The 15,972-nt window shown below is 38.1% G+C and overlaps 1 long non-coding RNA gene and 1 other non-coding gene across 2 annotated transcripts in view; one reads left to right on the top strand and one right to left on the bottom strand.

Moving 5' to 3' along the window:
- Window positions 1-486: 486 nt before the first annotated feature.
- LOC120105317 overlaps window positions 487-15,972 on the bottom strand; it is a 76,325-nt gene continuing 60,839 nt past the window's right edge. The window contains exon 3 of the long non-coding RNA XR_005507693.1: window positions 487-746. This is a non-coding gene — a long non-coding RNA (uncharacterized LOC120105317). The remainder of the gene's footprint in view (window positions 747-15,972) is intronic.
- Window positions 11,446-11,552, top strand: LOC113463333. Its single transcript, XR_003387430.1, has one exon. It is a non-coding gene; the product is annotated as a small nucleolar RNA R71 (small nucleolar RNA).

Raw genomic sequence — 15,972 nt, 5'->3', positions numbered from 1 at the left:
AGAAGTTCAGAGTCCTGGAGTTTTAAGGAACTATGCTCGAGTCGACTCCGGAACTCTACGAGTCGACTTCGACTGAGAACAGACAAAAAGATAGAGAGTTGATTTTTAGCGCTAACAGTGCTCGAGTCGACTCCAGCTACAGCCGAGTCGACTCCCAGCTACAGTGCCGGCAGACTCCTATTCACGAGTCGACTCCTACTTCAGCCGAGTCGACTCGAGCACGCTGGGAGGCATAATGGCTAGTTTTTTCTCAACTCCAACGGCTCTATTTTTGTCTCTAATGGCTAGATCTTTGTTCCCACACCATCCAAAGCTATAAAATCAAGGGGAGTCAAGATCGACTCTGTAGTATCCCCTCCCACAGTAGGTTAGTCGGGTATAGTACCGAGCAGAGTTTCTATTAGAAGCTTGTGCCGCGGTTCACAAGTTACTATTAAAAAATTGTCAATTACTATATCCAACCAACCAATAAAAATTAACACATCCTAAACCTGTCAGTTTAATTTATTTAACTCACTTTAATCATAACTAAAAGCAACCCAAGCTTTCATTTATAACTTAAAGTCTACTATACATAGCTCAAAATATAACAAACTTTACATTTGACTCAAGTTACATTCACACCCCACCTACATGCATAATACAAAGGTTTTTCCTTTCACTCAGAGGGGCATGGCCAACCTTCTATGACAAACTTCTAGGATGATGCTGATGCGGTACTTTTATAATGTTATGACTCTGCCGATCTGCAAAAATTTACAGAAAAAGAGAGGGATGAGACCTAAGTCCCAGTGAGTGGATAATCTGTTAACCATGAGGAAATAAGAGGTTTCAGCTGTGATACTTATTTACATACCTTAAATATAATGTGTTTATGCCACATATGAAACATTTGCATTTGATTTTAAAGCACTTAGATTTCAACCACATAAGTAATCTGCTATTTGCCAATAGTACTACAACTAGCAAGAAATAAAGCTGTTGCTTTAAAATAAAGCATTAATAAAATCGCCTTGCTCAAGTTATTTTTTTTCCTGGACCGTAGAGTCCACTTTCCTTCGCTGAGGAATTTGATACATAGAACATTCACATAGGTTCTGAAATTATTATGCTTAAAAATAATACATTTGTTGCTCAGTCATATGTATACATAGCTTAAATATTGAAAATAATGGCTCCCGCAAGCCCTACTGCCGGCCACTCGCATAAGGCACTGTGGAGTGATTGAGTAAACCCCTAATTGATTTTGATGAGCTCAAAGCATTTGAGTATATTTTATGTTGTACTAATGAATTCAATCTAGTGTTTCAGGCAAAGATGTGTGAATTTCTGTTTAAGTGCCTCAAGCTTTGGTTCAAAGTAATTTGGATAAGTATTGGACTCATTTTGAACCAAAATCTGCATCACGAGTCGACTTCGGAACTTTGCGAGTCGATTCCGAGTGGTTTAAAGGCTCTGGCACAAGCTCGAGTCGACTCCGGTACTCTACGAGTCGACTCCGACTGAGAACAAACAGAAAGACAGAAATAAGAGTTTCAGACCCTGTCAGCGAGTCGACTCCAAAAGGTTTCGAGTCGACTCCGATGCTTGCCGAGTCGACTCCCGATGATCCCGAGTCGACTCCCGATGGTCCCGAGTCGACTCCCAAAGGGTAACAGACAGAAAGACAGAACGATGGATTTTAAATCCTGTTACCAAGTCGACTCCCAAAGGTTGCGAGTCGACTCCGATTCTTGGCGAGTCGACTTCCAGTATGTCCGAGTTGACTCCCAGAGGAAAGCAGTCTGAAAAGGCAGAGACTCACTTTGGAGATCCTGTGAACGAGTCGACTCCAAGTGTCGCAGAGTCGACCCCCAAGATAGTCGAGTTGACTTCAGTAAGGTCCGAGTCGACTCCAAGGCAGAAATGTTCAAAGACAGAGAATCGATTTTTCAGTCTCTGAGAAAGAGTCGTCTCCCAAGAATATTGAGTCGTCTCTCAAGTCAGCCGAGTCGACTCCAAGTAAACCCGAGTCGACTCGAGGAAGAAAAATAGAAAATTGAGTTTCTGGAACCCTGAGAACGAGTCGACCCCTAAGTGCCCGAGTCGTCTCCAGCTGTTGGGGAGTCAACTCCAGTTTGGTCCGAGTCAACTCCAAGACGAGGCATTGCACTTTAATTTAAATCTGGAACAGCGAGCGAATCGTCTCCAGTAAAGCGCGAGTCAACTCCAGTAACAGCCGAGTCGACTTCAGATCGCATGAGTCGACTCCGATCCCAACGGATACATTGTCAGGATGTGCAGACGGGACATAACGGCTTCAAATCACTCTCTAACGGCTAGTTTTCGAATGGAACTACTTAAATAGCCAGAGTGAACAGTAGTAGATAGCAAGAGAGCTATTCCATCTAAGCATTAAAGCATTTCAACCACCAAGAGCTTCTGTTGAGTAAATCCAAGGAAAAGAAGGAAGAAGTGCATTCAACTCAAATCTGAAAGTGCTTCCTTCGCATTCAAGGCTCTACTACTGTCCTCCATCATTTGGCACATTCAAGAGGAGACTTAGAAATCGAGAAGCTCCCATTTTCTCATCTAAAATCTGTTTGAGGACTTCTAACTCTACTTTGCTTATATTGTTCTCACACTTGCTTTTTAGAAGCTTTCTTTGTGAATTCTTAAACTTTGTTTTTCTTACTTGATTCAATCAGAAGATTGAATCAAGGGTTGTAGGGTTTGTTAGTAAGCTAAAGATAAAACCAACGGTGTAAGGTTGTGGTTGGTGAACCGGAGAAATCCAACTGGGTTTGATTGTAACCCGAAAAAACAATCGGTTGGTTTTAGTCAGTGAGCCTGTGAAAACCGATCGAGTTCGTTGTAACCTCATGAAAACAACAAGTTGGGTTGTGAGCTTGTAAAACAACCGGCTGTAATTCGAGGAATTATAGTGAACTCTTAAATGTGGCTTGGGGAGTGGACGTAGGAGCAAGAGTTGGCTCCGAACCACTATAAATCTTTTATGTTTGTATTGCTTCGTGTCTCTTTCACTCTCTTCACTCACTGCATCTAGTAATCTAACTAATTCGCTGGCAATAGATTTAGCTAATTACTCATCATATTTTTAATTGATCAATATTTAATTAAAACCTAATTCACCCCCCCTCTTGAGTTGTCTCCTTGGGCAACAAGTGGTATCAAAGCAGGTGCTCTCATATCGATTGGTGTTCCAATCCTTAAAAGAGTAAAAGATTAAGATGACAACCCCTTTTGGATCTTTCCTTAGTGAGGGGCAATCCACCAATAGGCCTCCATTGTTCAATGGAGCTAACTATCCCTATTGGAAGACTAGAATGAGGATATTTATCCAAGCCCAAGATTATGATGTTTGGAGCATCATAATTAATAGACCACATATTCCTTCCATCTATGTGATAACATTGCTATACCCAAGCTTGAAAAAGATTGGGATAATAATGATAGAAGGAAGGCACAACTAAATGCCAAAGCAATGATGTTCTTTATTGTGCCTTGGATCCTAATGAATTCAATAGAATCTCTACTTGTAATTATGCAAAAGAGATATGGGATAGATGCTACTATTTTTATCTTGTTCTTTTAAAAGAGAAATTAAAAGTAGGATACCCCAAGTATAGGGTGTAGCGAAGTAATATTCTCGGTGAGTCCGAGATCGTATCCACAGGAATTTGACTATGAACAAAAACTAAAGGCTAATTTATATTCAACTTGGGATAACTAAGGCATCGGGATTCAACTTAGTACTTCTTCATGCATTCTTTTAATCACCTATTACCTCAGTTAGATCTGAGTGAAGACCTAACTGAAGAATAAAGCGGTGAAAATCATAAATAAATGGATCTTTATGGACAGTATTGCATTAATTTTACTTTAGACTACAGTGATTTCTAAGCATCTGTTATACCCTGGGGGAAAATAATAGATCAAACAAATATATAAGTTTAAAGTAATTCCTAAACATTCACTCACATAAATGAATTAAAATTTTAATTGATGATTAAAAGAATACATGAAAAAATACTAGGCTATTCCCTAGCCTTAGCTAAAGAGATTTAGCTATCCATATGAGATGCAAGCATTTTTATAAAAGGGATTAGCATAGAATAAATAGAATAAAGCATAAATCCCTTTTTTTTTTCTTTCTTTGGTTCAGAAAACAGGGCACTCTGTTTTCTCTCCGTGGCCTCTTCTCCTCTCTCGCTCGGCTGGGAAAGGTGTGGATGTTGGCTCCCCCTTGCTCCATGTCCTTCTCCTTTTCCTCCACTGGATGATCCCCAAAAATGGAAGGCCTCCTCCTTCTCTTGCCCGGCTGGGAAAATCGGAAGAGGAGATGCTCCCGGATGGATCCTGCTGGCCGCCCTCTCCCTTCCGTCAGCTGCTTCTGCCTCCACCCGATGGTCCACCGGATGCCCTCCCTCCTCCCAAGCCCGGCTGGTAAGATCCTCTCTCTTCCTCGCTCTTGCTCCCGTCCTCCTCCTTCCTTTTATAGCATGTTGAAGGCGTGGCTGGTGAGATGCGTGGAGGTTTGGGGATGATCCAGTTGCTTGAGATGCGGGATGAAGTCGAATCGCTTGGACTCTTCGGCTGGGAACATTGCAGAATTTTGAGAACGGATAAGACACGGGGTGGAATGATCCGGTTGGGAATACGGGAAGACTCGGATGGAGATAAATGCTGGGAAGCTCCTCACCGACGCTTGCTCTGTTCGTTGGAAGCCACAGGTGGATGGGATGAAGGAAACATGGATGACCATTAGGGTGTTGAGATCGCAGAAGCTGGAACGCTGTTGGGAGGTCGAACGTTGCTAATTTTGCTGAGAATGGATGGGGAGCATGGCATGCGGGAGGCGACTGGGATGGATGGCTTTTGGGAAGTTTTGCTTTGAGTCAAAGAGCTTGGGGAGTTGAGATGCCTGCTCAGAGATGCTTGAATTGACTCGGATGGCTGTGAATTTGTTGAGCTTGGGCTACTGGTCATTGGGCTCAAACCCAATGTTATTGGGTTTCTTGGATTACTTGCATTCAAACATAAATAAAATATTAATTAATCAATTTTATCAATAATGATTAGCTATAATGCTAATTAAAAATGGTATGAAAATTGTACTTTTGTGCTCTCATCACACCCCCCAACTAGCTTATTGCTAGTCTCTAGCAATTTAGTGTGAAAATGATAAAATGAGAGTGCAAAAGTATTGTTCATTTTTATTAATATATATCAATATGCATGAATTAAAATAAATACTCACTTTCGTAGAGCATTACGATTGCACTTAGCACGTGCAACAAGCCGTTAAACCCCTAGGTTACCCTAGTGGACGAGTGTTGTCTCGTGAGGGTTTGCAGTGATGATATCCACAAACATCATTTTAAAAGATACTCTAAGACATAGCAACCCTTAAGGCATATGTGAATGTCACGTTTCAGAATACCTATACCTCCACCACAATTGGGTACCCCTTGAGTTCTAGGTGCACTACTCAAATTCACAAGTGTTAACTACCATTTGTTAGCTCCCGACCCACTAAATTTTCCGAATATCACATGTTATTTTGTCCAGAATGGTTTGCATATAAAAATGAAGCTATCAATCCCAACTAGACATCCCAGGTACACAGAGTTCTAAAACAATGAAGTCAAACCAGTCATCCACAAGTCACTTGGTTTTAATTTAACTAACCCACTCATGTTTATTTTAATATTTTTTTTCTTTTTTTTTTTGCACAGTGACTACAACAGTCCAACTCAATTAGGCTCTAGTAAGGTCCATGTAACGAGCTTTGGGTCAATGACTCTTGATCCAGTTGGCTCAAGGCATTAGGTGAAACACCCCTCAGACTTAATTACTCGAACCAGACTACGCCATAAGGCCAGACTAATCACTTATTTCAGTCATTTTCACCTTTTTACGCGAACACTCGCTGCTTTGTAGGTAAGAGGCCCGGTTACTCAGTGAAGACAAACTGTATTATTTCTCTCTCTTTTTTTCTTTTTTTTTTTATTTTTTTTTATATACATATGTAACGTGACTGTATTGTGACTATAGGTCAACCAAGGTCAGAACATAAGGCACCAGATAATCTAGCCGGGAATTCAAACTCTATTTTTATGTGAAAACCAAATAATAAACTTTAGGACAAGGACACTCGTACTTCTCTTGCGAATAAGGTAACAAACAAATAGGTAACACAAGTGAAACTCCTGAGGTCTTCCTATTATCATTGAATACTTGTGTGGGGATCTAATAATAGGTCTCTAATAAGTCATAATATGCTTCTTGCCTTAATAGTTGCACATGTTTATTTCTTTGAAAAAACTAAAGTGGTAATTAAATGCAACAAAAATATATGTTTGTTATTATTATTACTATGATTATTATTATATATATATATATTATTTTTTATTTTTATTTTTTTTATTTTTTTATTTTTATTTTTTATTTTTTTTTGAAAGATATGACCAATTGGTATAATATATAGAAAAATATAGTAATCTCTCCCCCCAACTTAATTTCAACATTGTCCCCAATGTTTCAACATGAATGCGTGAAATATGGCATTAATAATTATATGAAGGATAATAAGGCTGAAGGTTAGAATTTACCTGATAGAATGACTGCACACTGTTGTTGCTCACAAATTGTCATATCAATAGAAAATGAAAGAGATACAAATTATGTACAAACAGAGGATCTCTAGCAGATATAGAGATCAATCCTGATAAACAGGATCTCCCAGATTGGTCGATTCAACCTCTGGAGTAAAGTTGTCCAAAAATAACTTCAAACGTTGGCCATTTACTTTCAAAATATTACCGGTGTTTGGATTCTCTATCTCAACGGTTCCATACGGATAAACAGTTTTAACTAATGGGCCGGTCCACCTAGATCTCAATTTTCTTTGAAATAAATGAAGTCTTGAATTATACAATAGAACTTTCTGGGAAGGCTCAAACATTTTCCTTACAATATTTCTATCATGAAAGACTTTCATTTTGTCCTTATAAATTCGAGCATTCTCATATGCTTCATTTCTGATTTCCTCTAGTTCGTTAAGTTGAAGTTTGCGTAGTGAACTAGCCTTATCCATATCAAAATTAAATCTCTTAATAGCCCAGTAGGCTTTATGCTCCAATTCCACAAGCAAGTGACACGGTTTACCAAAAATAAGACGGTACAGAGACATACCAATCGGGCCTTTAAAAGCAGTACGATAAGCCCAAAGTGCATCAGTTAAACACAAAGACCAGTCTTTGCGATTTGGATTAACCGTTTTTTCCAGAATATTCTTAATTGATCGATTGGATACTTCAACTTGTCCACTTGTTTGTGGAGGATAAGGGGTGGCGATATGGGTGATCCCATATTTTCGCATTAAAACCTCAAAAGGCTTATTACAGAAGTGTGAACCCCCATCACTGATGATGGCTCGAGGGCGTTCCAAATCTAGAGAGAATGTTTTCTTTTAAAAATTTTAAAACAGTTTTATGGTCATTATGCCTTACAAGGAATTGCCTCAATCCATTTGGAGACATAATCTACAGCTACTAAAATGTACAAATTTCCGAATGAAGGAGGAAATGGACCCATAAAATCTATTCCCAACAATCAAATATTTCGATAATTAAAATTGGATTGAGGGGTATCATATTCCTACGAGTTATCCTACCTAACTTTTGACAACGCTCACAAGCTTTGCAAAAGTTATGGGAATCTTTGAACAAGGTGGGCCAATAGAAACCGCATTGTAAAATTTTTGCAGCTGTTTTCTAAGCAGAGAAATGACCACCGCAAGCTTCAGAATGACAAAAGGAAATGACACTAATAAATTCATCATTAGGTACACATCTCCTAATAATTTGGTCTGGGCAGTATTTGAAAAGATAAGGATCATACCCAGAAGAAATTTTTTATTTCGGTCAGAAATTTTCTTTTGTCCTGTTCATTCCCAATGAATCGGGAGTTCACCCGTGACAAGAAAATTTGCAATGTCTGCAAACCAGGGTGACGACGTGATCCCAAAGAGTTGTTCATCAGGAAAAGTGTCTCTTATGGGTGAATTGTCTATGGAATCTGGAAGAATGAGACGGGACAAGTGATCAGCCACTACATTCTCTACCCCCTTTTTATCTCTTATTTCTAGAAAAAATTTTGGAGTAGAAGGATCCACCTAAGCAAACGCGCCTTAGCATCCTTTTTTGAAAGAAGGTACTTAAGGGCAGCGTGGTCAGTGTAAATAATGATTTTGGATCCAATCAAGTAAGACCTAAATTTGTCTAATACAAATACTACGGCGAGTAGTTCCTTTTCCGTAGTGGTGTAATTCATTTGTGCACTATTTAAAGTCTTACTTGCATAGTAGATAACATAGGGCTTCCTTTCTTTTCTTTGCCCTAGAACTACCCCAACTGCATATTCACTAGCATCACACATAATTTCAAAAGGAAGCGACCAGTCAGGTGGTTGCATGATGGGAGCTGAGGTCAGCAAGCTTTTAAGTTTATCAAAAGTTCTTTGACATTCTTCAGACCACACAAATTGGGTTTCCTTTTGAAGGAGATTACATAAGGGTTTAGATATTGAGCTAAAATCTTTAATGAATCTCCTATAAAATCCTGCATGACCCAAAAATGAGTGTATATCTTTGATAGTTTTTGGGTTGGGTAAGTTAGCAATTAAGTCAATTTTAGCCTTGTCTACTTCAATCCCTTCAGATGAAATGACATGCCCGGAGAACAATTTTCCTAGTTACCATGAAATGACACTTTTTCTAGTTTAAGATTAGATTCTTCTCCTCACACCGAATTAAGACTAGCCTTAAATGGTCCACACAGTTTTCAAAAGAGGAGCCGAAAACCAAAAAATCATCCATGAAGACTTCCAAAAAATGCTCAACCATGTCAGAGAAAATACTGAGCATGCATCTTTGGAAGGTTGCAGGAGCATTACATAATCCAAAAGGCATTCTCTTGTAAGCAAATGTGCCAAAAGGACATGTAAAAGTGGTCTTTTCCTGATCTTCAGGATCAATTGCAATTTGGTTATAACCGGAATAGCCATCTAGGAAGCAATAAAATTTATGACATGCCAACCTTTCTAAGATTTGATCAATAAAAGGTAGAGGAAAGTGATCCTTCCTAGTGACAGAATTAAGTTTTCTATAGTCAATGCATACACGCCAACTAGTGGGGGACCCTAGTTGGAACTAATTCATTGTTGGCATTTTTTCGGGACCACTTGGGTTGGACTTACCCATTTACTATCTGAAATTGGGTAAATCATACCCGCATCCAGAAGTTTTCAGAACTTCTGCCCTAACCACATCCTTTATGTTTGGGTTTAATCGACGTTGAGGTTGACGAGAAGGTTTGGCATAAGCTTCTAGGTGGATTCTATGAGTGCAAATTGAGGGACTAATTCCCTTGATATCAGCAATTGTCCACCCTATTGCTCCCTTATGCTCTTTGAGAATTTTTAATAATTTTAGTTCTTGACTTTGTTCGAGTTGGGATGATATGATCACAGGAAAGTCTCTTCTTGACCAAGGTATGCGTACTTGAGCTTAGATGGCAAAGGTTTTAGCTCAAGTTTAGGTGCTTGAACACTAGATGGTAGAGGACTATTGTTGCGTGTGGGCAATTCTTCAAAACGAGATTTCCACCTATCCGTATCCAACAAAGGAGCTGAATCTAAAATGACACTGATTTCTCTAAAGTTTTGGTTTATCTCTGTATATCCAAAATGAGTTAGGCATGTTTCTAAAGGATCAGAAGAAAGAGATGGGACAAGAGCATCTTCTACAATGGAGTCGATCAGATTAACTCCATGAATTTCATCATTTTCATTGTCATTATCGGGTTGTTTGCATATGTTAAATATATTAAAATCTATAGTCATATTCTCGAATGACATTTTCATTATTCCATTTCGACAGTTGATCAAAGCATTGGAAGTAGCTAGAAATGGGCGGCCTAGAATGGCAGGTATTGGAGTGGTACAATTCATGACAGGCTGGGTATTTAATACTATGAAGTCGACTGAAAAATAGAATTTATCAATTTGGACAAGTACATCCTCGACTACTCCTCTTGGTATCTTTATAGATCGATCGACAAGTTGGAGAGTAACCTTGGTGGGTTTTAGTTCACCAAGTCCTAATTGTTCATAAACTGAATAGGGCAGTAAGTTAACACTTGCACCTAAATCCAGAAGGGCTCGTTGTATCCTGAAGTTTCCTATGATGCAAGATATGGTAGGACAACCAGGATCTTTATATTTAGGTGGGGTGTTGTGTTTGAGAATAGCACTCACCTGTTCAGTTAGAAAAGCTTTCTTTTGTACGTAAAGCTTTCGCTTTATGGTACAAAGATCTTTTAAAAATTTGGCATAAGATGGGATCTGCTTAATGGCATCTAATAGAGGAATGTTAATCTTTACTTGTTTAAAGATATCCAAAATTTCTTGATCAGGTACTCCTTTTTTAGCCGCAAGCAAGCGCTGAGGAATGGAGCAACTATTTTATGATGAGGTATTGGATCATCTTGTTCATTATCATCTTCATCCTTCTTCTCAATGGATTTTCAGGTTTGTCATCCTTCATTGGAATTTCTTTGTTAATTATTTTTCCACTACAAAGGGTTGTGATAGACTTAACTTGTTCAAATTTTGGTTGGGATGAACTTGCTTCATGGACCTCATGTTGACCCTTTGGGTTAGATTGAGGTTGGGCTGGAAATGTCCCTTTTTTTCTAACATTGAGTTGAGCATCAATTCTACCTACAGAATTTTTAAGTTCTTGGAGTGATTGCATTGTATTCTGATTTATTTGAGTCTGCCCTTGCATGAAGGTTTGCAAAGTATCTTCAAGGGATTTCCTATGTGGTGGCACATAAGGAGTAGGAACAGAATTTCCTTGAGATTCATTGGCAGTGGGTCCATGTTTCCAACTAAAGTTAGGATGGTTTCGCCAATTAGGATTATATGTTTCTGGAAATGGTCTTTTATAAGTATTGGTGAAATTTGCTTGATCATGCAACACTTCTTGAAAAGCAGGGATTGTAGGACAATCCTTGGTCACATGTGCATTACTTTCACAAATTTCACATATACTTTCAACAAAAGTTTGTGCTTTTCCTAAATTGGCCTTGCTTAATTCCATGGCTTCAACCTTCCTAGTCAGATTAGCAATTTTTACATTGACATCATTATCATCTTTAATAAGATATATTCCTCCTTTTGCATTAGGTGCTATTTTTAGATTTTTCATTTTTATCTGTTGTATCCCAAGCTTGTGCATTTTCTGCTAAAAGATCAAAATAATCCCAGGCTTCATTTGGTTCCTTACTCATGAATTCACCATTACACATCATTTCTACAAATTGTCTCATATTGGAGGACAAACCATCATAAAAGAAACTAATGACCCTCCAAATTTCATATCCATGATGTGGGCAAGCAAGCAGAAGGTCCTTAAATCTTTCCCAACACTGAAAAAATGTCTCTCCATTCTTTTGTGCAAAGTTCATGATATTTCTTCTAAGTGTGTTTGTTTTATGTGTTGGGAAGAATTTCTTTAAAAATTCTCTTGTCATTTCTTGCCAGGTAGCTATGGTCCTAGGCCTTAAGGAGTGTAACCATGACTTAGCTTTTTCTTTTAAAGAAAAAGGAAATAACTTAAGTTTAACTACCTCTTCAGTGACATCATTGAATGAAGTGTTGAACACACTTCATCAAATTCTTTGAGATGCAAATAGGGACTTTCATAATCAAGTCCGTGAAACTTTGGGAGTAATTGGATTATTTCTGGTTTTATATCAAAAGCTCCCGTAGCAGTAGGAATAACCATACAGGATGGGGTACTGGTCCTAGTGGGTTGTTGATAATCACGAAGCGTTCTAATAGGTAAGTCATCTTGAAATTCATTATCTCCCTGATTACTACCATTATCTTCCATTTGATTATTTGAATTTTGAACAATTAAATTTTTATCTCTTGATTCAACTCGAAATAATCTATTCGTTTTATCCCTCTCCCACAACAGCATATACTGAAATTTTATTTTATTTATATATTTTATTATTTTTTATTTATTATTATTTTTTATTTGGGGTTGGTACAAGCACCACCTAAAGAGATCTAAACAAACACACGAACAAAAATTTAATTAAAATTATGCATTAAAACATTACCCAACAATTTCTAATGTTTTCTTAAATATTCTAGATAGCTCCTAACTGGTTTGAAGAGGAGACCTAAGCCTCCAATCCGGTCTAGTAACCTTAGTCGACCAGGTAAGCTCCCAGGTAAGTGGAGGAGTCATGATGCGTGTAGCAAAGGTCCCACTTAAAACCCACTTTCCTCGAACAGAAACTGTCTTCCTTCAATCACTTAGAGGGACAAAGCTTGCCTAGACATCGACTAGGGCCATAGAGCGAAATTGGTGCAACTTTCAGTGGTCTTCGTCCTATTGAGCTCGAATATCCTTAGGGGCCAATGTCTAGTTGATTTTAATTAGGCTTAGGATATTTATGCACTGGGATGATTTTTGGGCTAAGGACGAGTGATGAAATTCCGACCTTATCTTTTTAATGGGTTCAGCCCTTAGATTATTTTATGCAAATGCTTTATACTATATGCAACAATCAAGAAAAATTTTTAACATTTTATGTCATGACATTAAATTGCATTTGAATAGTTGATCAAGCAAACTAGCTAATTTTTTTTTAATTTTTAATTTTCATTTTTATTTATTTTATTATTATTTAATTATTAATTTTTTTTATTTTTTTTAAACAAGAGTAAAATTCTAATCTAGGAAAAATAGGACTAGTATGAACAAAACAGGAAAATTAATTTAAATACTCACGGCCGGAGTTCGTTCACTCCGGAAATCCAAAAATGTGATCTTGATCTTCCTTGTTACTGGTCCCGCTTTGTGTCGTCCTTGAATCTGAAAAGATTTGAAATTTCAACCTTGTTAAAAATAAAGAAAAATTGAAGAACTAGAAATTAAAAATTGAAATTTGCAGCCTTTTTCTCATTCGCACGTTGTAAATCTCCGGCAACGGCGCCAAAAACATGCTACTATTTTTATCTTGTTCTTTTTAAAAGAGAAATTAAAAGTAGGATATCCCAAGTATAGGGTGTAGCGAAGTAATATTCTCGGTGAGTCCGAGATCGTATCCACAGGGATTTGACTATGAACAAAAACTAAAGGCTAATTTATATTCAGCTTGGGATAACTAAGGCATCGGGATTCAACTTAGTACTTCTTCATGCATTTCTTTTAATCACCTATTACCTCAGTTTAGATCTGAGTGAAGACCTAACTGAAGAATAAAGCGGTGAAAATCATAAATAAATGGATCTTTATGGACAGTATTGCATTAATTTTACTTTAGACTACATGGATTTCTAAGCATCTGTTATACCCTGGGGGAAATAATAGATCAAACAAATGTATAAGTTTAAAGTAATTCCTAAACATTCACTCACATAAATGATATTAAAATTTTAATTGATGATTAAAAGAATACATGAAAAAATACTAGGCTATTCCCTAGCCTTAGCTAAGAGAGATTTAGCTATCCATATGAGATGCAAGCATTTTTATAAAAGGGATTAGCATAGAATAAATAGAATAAAGCATAAATCCCTTTTTTTTCTTTCTTTGGTTCAGAAACAGGGCACTCTGTTTTCTCTCCGTGGCCTCTTCTCCTCTCTTGCTCGGCTGGAAAGGTGTGGATGTTGGCTCCCCCTTGCTCCGTGTCCTTCTCCTTTTCCTCCACCGGATGATCCCCAAAATGGAAGGCCTCCTCCTTCTCTTGCCCGGCTGGGAAAATCGGAAGAGGAGATGCTCCCGGATGGATCCTGCTGGCCGCCCTTTCCCTTCCGTCAGCTGCTTCTGCCTCCACCCGATGGTCCACCGGATGCCCTCCCTCCTCCCAAGCCCGGTTGGTAAGATCCTCTCTCTCCTCGCTCTTGCTCCCGTCCTCCTCCTTCCTTTTATAGCATGTTGAAGGCGTGCTGGTGAGATGCGTGGAGGTTTGGGGATGATCCGGTTGCTTGAGATGCGGGATGAAGTCGAATCGCTTGGACTCTTCGGCTGGGAACGTTGCAGAATTTTGAGAATGGATAAGACACGGTGGAATGATCTGGTTGGGAATACAGGAAGACTCGGATGGAGATAAATGCTGGGAAGCTCCTCACGGACGCTTGCTCTATTCGTTGGAAGCCACAGGTGGATGGGATGAAGGAACATGGATGACCGTTGGGGTGTTGAGATCGCAGAAGCTGGAATGCTGCTGGGAGGTCGAACGTTGCTAATTTGCTGAGAATGGATGGGAGCATGGCATGCGGAGGCGACTCGGATGGATTGCTTTTGGGAAGTTTTGCTTTGAGTCAAAGAGCTTGGGGAGTTGAGATGCCTGCTCAGAGATGCTTGAATTGACACAGATGGCTGTGAATTTGTTGAGCTTGGGCTACTGGTCATTGGGCTCAAACCCAATGTTATTGGGTTTCTTGGATTACTTGCATTCAAACATAAATAAAATATTAATTAATCAATTTTATCAATAATGATTAGCTATAATGCTAATTAAAATGGTATGAAAATTGTACTTTTTGTGCTCTCATCAATAGACTTGAAGTGACCCACGAGGGCACAAATCAAGTCAAAGAAATCTTAAAATTAACATGCTAAGTTCACAATATGAACTATTTATAAAATGAAGTCTAATGAAACCCATTTCTTGCCATGTTTCACAAGATTATTGATATTTGTCAACGGCTTAAAAAGCCTTTGGCAAAAGTTTTATACTAACAGGGATTCTTGTCAGAAAAATTCTTCGCTCTTTACCAAGATCATGGGGGGGGTAAAGGCCCAAGGTCATAACAAATCCCAAGGAAGCCCAAAAGACTTTGAACCAAGCTTGCCACTCGGGGGAGCCTTCTTGGATCTCTAGATGACGCATGAAGGCTCACAATGAAACAACACAGCGAAGGGAAGAATTCCTCCCATAAGAAAAAGGTAATTCCCCTCAAATCTACTTCTTCTAACAAGGATCTTTCTTGCAGTAACAGCAGTGAAGAAGAAGAAATGAGGAAGATGAAGAGAAGCTCTTCTTGTGCGAAATTCAGTAGATTCATCAATCGAAAGAAGCCCTCCATAAGAAGAGAGTTTTCCTCGAGTTCCTTCAACAAGGACAAAGATAAGAAAAGGAAAAGTGAGAAAATCGGATGCTATGAATGCAAGAAGTCGGGTCATTTCAGAGCCGACTGTCCCTTGCTGAAGAAGAGCAACAAGTACAAAAAGAAGAAAGCTCTTATCACCACCTGGACTAACTCCGATAAATTATCATCATCATCGGAAGAGGAACAAGAGGAAAAGGCCAATTTCTGCTTTATGGCAAATGAAAATGAGGTAATATCTGAAATACATTTAGATTTTACCTTTGAAGAATTGTATGATGCCTTTAATGAACTAATGGATGAATATAGGTTAATAAACCTTAAAAACAAAGAATTGAAGCTAACTAATCAATCCTACATTCATAAAAATGATAAATTGATTAAGGATAAGAACTCTATTGTCAAAGAAAATTTAGAACTTAAAACAAGTAACCAATTGCTAACTCAAAAAATTGGTACCTTAATTAAAGATAAATAAAGACTAACTAAGAAAATTTCAGAACTTAAAAATAATAATCAAGCTCTAAAAGATAACTTTACAAAAGATTTAAACTTACTAAAAACTGAAAAACTGAACTTAACAAAAGAACTTGAAAAATATAAACCTGTTGTTGAGAAGTTTATCTATAGCTCTGAAAAACTAGAAATGATTCTTAATAGTCAAAGAGCTGTATTTAATAGAGCCGGTTTAGGGTATAAGCCTAAGAACAAACAAAAATTTCTTAAAAATTTCTTTGTAAAAGCCGGTGAAAGTAAAGCTAAAGATGTAACCTG

The sequence above is a fragment of the Phoenix dactylifera genome, unplaced genomic scaffold (assembly GCF_009389715.1).
Source record: "Phoenix dactylifera cultivar Barhee BC4 unplaced genomic scaffold, palm_55x_up_171113_PBpolish2nd_filt_p 000256F, whole genome shotgun sequence".
Lineage (NCBI taxonomy): Eukaryota > Viridiplantae > Streptophyta > Magnoliopsida > Arecales > Arecaceae > Phoenix > Phoenix dactylifera.
Note: the sequence above shows the minus strand (reverse complement) of the source record. Positions and strands in the feature narration are given on the sequence as shown.